Genomic DNA, 3847 nt, shown 5'->3' on the forward strand with positions numbered 1-3847 from the left:
ACCTTCTAGATTATTTTATTGGTGAGGTCATTTCCACGAGGATACTTTTATCGTCATTTTACAAAATCTGAATAGCAAAAAATAAATGACCAACTTGTCGAGCTGCCACCGTCAAAAGAGAAAAATGCCTATGAATTTTAAAAAATCGTGAAGAGGCTATCATCGTAGAATTAAAGCTTAAATAGTGCAACAATTTCACATGGTCCCAACCCTAATACACTAAAGTTGCAAAATTTAAGTGTGATTTTTATGTTTTAATTCAAGTGAGCAAGTTTAAAGGGTTGAAAACTTTAAAAGGTTTAAATTGTTTCATTAGAAAAAGTTAAAGTCAGTCACATGGGCTTTTATTTGAGTGATAATAAAGTTTCTTTAATAACTAGCATCTCTTTTTGTTTTTGAAAAGTGATTTTTTTATTGTATAAAAAAATTAAGGGGTTTATTAAAAGAGTTTCGTTATAAAGTGTTTATTTTAAAGGATATACTTATTTGTTGGGAGAGTTTTATATTGAGGTGTTTTTAAATAAATGTTTTATTATTAAAGAAAAGGTTTATTGTTAGAGTTTATAGAGAGTTTATAAGATTAAAAGAAAATTAAAAAATCATAGAAGAGGTATTATCGGAAAGAGAGTTGAGGGCCTTGCAAAGGTGAGTTGAGTTGATTTGTAAAATCTTTTTTGGTTTGTTTAGTATGATATCGTTTTGGGTTCAAAAGAATTTCCCTATATCATAAGGATATGTGAATCCATTGAATATTCTATTTTATGGGGTACATATTGAAAATCATATCTTTTTAAGGGATAATATGGAAAGAATCCTGATACAATAAGGATAGAGGATAAAAGATAGAAGAAATACAACAGCCATGAATCGCAAAGCGAGACTAAAGCTGATAAAGAAAAGGAATCAGAAATAAGAGTTAGATATCGTTGTCATGTTTAGAGTGGTTCAGGCCATAGCCAAGGAACCAAGAAGTCTAGCAGAAAACAGAGAAGAGATCAAGGGTGATTGGTCTAGCATGGATTTGCTACAACCTCCTGTTTATTGGCATAAATTTTGATTTTTGGGTTGTCAAAATGCAAACTTTTCTTCGACGTAAAGAGTTGATTGAGTACCATTCTAATAAACCATATGATGAAGTATGCAATGCTTTAGTATTCAGTTTTATAGAACAGACATTGGATGAGAAATTTTTGTGTAAGGTAGTAAAATCTACATCTCCAAGGAAACATGGAAGATCCTGGAAGCGGAATTTGGTACAAAAGAAAGTGGCATGTAGTGGCAAGTTGTGTCACAATATGTTGAAGAATCCATATAGAATTCAGACAGAAATCTAAGAGCAAATGAGCAAGACTCTGGGAGGACAAAAGTTCTTGGAGAAACTCACTCAAATGTGGACAATTGTTTTGAATATTGTAAAAGTGAAACCCATTATGAAAATACACATATGGATGGAGATGACACTAGGAAAATATTGCAGGGAGAGAAGTTGAAGCCTTTGTGTATGAAGCAGAGAAAGAGCATATTTACATGGATGGTGAAGATGATGGTGAATCCCAATATGATGAGACACATGTGGATGACGACTCCAAAGTGAGATGTGACTTTCTGAATTCAACAACAATTGATGAATTTGGTGATGTTGAAATTGTTCATGACCACATGCATGCTCGAATATCACACCATAGAGTGCATGAACATTATGCTAATGAAATTTGTGGTATATTTTTTGAAATAGGGATTGATCATGGAAATATGGTAAGTGCCATGTTTGATGAAGAATTGAAGGTTGAAGCTGCCACTGTAGCAGAAGTTATGAAGAAAAAGTTGAAACTACTCATGAAGTAGTGAGCAAACTAGTAGTAGCTAAGTTTGGCATAGATAAAGCTACTAATGGAACAACAAGTGGTTTGGTGGATCCAAAAATTGAAAATTTTGATGAAGAACAGTTAACTAATGATGAGTGGTTGTACAATATGCAATAGAAAGAACACATTGATATGTTGTTAGTTGGTGAGAGAAGCCCACTTGTGTTTGGAAGACAAGTGGAAGGAAACCTATTTTCAGTAGCAAAGGTTGCTAAATAATTGGAAGAGAAGGCAGAGAAGGAAAAGAAGAAATTTCTCAGTGCATGGCATAATGAATATGTTTTTAACATTGATTTTGAGTGTGCAAGTAAATAGGGCAACAAAATAGTTACAATGAGAGTTGAAATAGAAGATGAAGAAAAATATGTAAGAAAGTACATGGGAGTTTTTGAAGATGAAGGCGAAGAAGAAAGAATTGAAACAACCTTTCAACAATGGAGTTAAGAAGATATCAGATTTTGATATCAAGAAATATGGAAAAAAGAAGATTAGGAATATGAAGTGCAAGAAGTAGAGCGAAGAACATAGTTTGAAGATGAAGAGTTGTGGTAACAATCCATGGTAGAATGAATCTTTGAAGGGAAGCTATAGAAGATAGGCTCAAATTTTTTTCCAGAACAAATACAAGAGAAGTCAAAGAAAAATTGCAACATCAACAAGTGAAGAAATATGGAGCTTACAACAAGAAAGTGTAACAAGAATGAAGTAGTTTCAAGGGTACATAATTTGGAAGCAATGAAAAAGAAAATCAAACATTGTAAAAGTTTGTCAGTCAATTATTTATTGTAATCCTAGTTGAGACTTAGATCAACATACATGTTTAGGTTATGTCGAGTCATGATTAAGTTAAGGTTGAGTTAAATGGTCATAATTAAGTGGGATTGTTAGAAATAGAAAATCACTCCCATATGTATGCAATGCATGAAGTGAAGAGTTGAGTTGAGAGAAGTTAAGAAAATCAAGTTGATTCTAATATTAGAATTCAAGTTGAGTGTGAGTTAGCCAGAGTAAAGGCAAGTTTAGTTAGATATTGCATGATTTTGTATTTAGTACGTGTGGTCCTTATATACCTATGGTTGGGTAATTGTAATAAGTGTTAAAGCCAAGAGCAAGAACTTGGTAGTTTTGTATGTGAGAATGATTTATGAATATAAGTTTATTTATTTTTTCTATATTTTGTGCTTCCTCCTATGTCTTTCCATCACTCGAGGCAAGGCAAGGGCTATCAAACACTGCTTTTTGGTGTGCAGGGGAGTTTGTGTCCCTTGCTCTGCATAGACATTACGTTCACATCGTTTCTCCACATAGGCTTCCCCTTAAACTCAATGTCAAATTCCAAGGCATCCAACCAAATAAAATAATGCATGGCGAAAGGGACTCCAACATAGTGATAGACACTAATAAATTAAAATTATTTGATTACATTTCTAATGGAATCAAAGTTGTTGGAATGAAATTTGGAGTGGCGAGAATTAGATTAGTCAAGGTTGAGAGTGTTGTGATGCGGTGGAAGAATCAGGTAAGGAGGAGACATGCCCAAACACAACATGTTGTTTTAGATAAATTCTCTTTCCTCCATGAGAAGCCAAATGTGGTGCAACCATTAACAGAGCAGGGTTCATGTTCTCTACAAAACACTAGTTAAAGTTCTTATGATGAATATTATTATGAATTTAATGCCTTAGAGAGTCCAAATCATGTAAATAATGAAACATATGAGGAAGCAATTACTATCGAAATTCTTATAGAGGTGGAAGGCACCAAACATTGCATTATGTCAAGCAAGGTGATCCAAAAGTTATGTCATTTTGAGCAAAAAGTCATTGGTGTAAATAAAGGAACTGCAGCTACGTAGCATACTTCAAGAAATTGTTCTACACCATCGCATCTAGAAGTACAATGCAGAGAATGGAAGGGATTTCTGGCACATAATCTTTAGTCATATCAATCATGGGCACACAAAAACAGAGGTTATTTATTTA

Source organism: Pinus tabuliformis, chromosome 8 (assembly GCF_031772625.1).
Source record: "Pinus tabuliformis cultivar Carrire ecotype Pingquan chromosome 8, CPIR1, whole genome shotgun sequence".
Taxonomy (NCBI): domain Eukaryota; kingdom Viridiplantae; phylum Streptophyta; class Pinopsida; order Pinales; family Pinaceae; genus Pinus; species Pinus tabuliformis.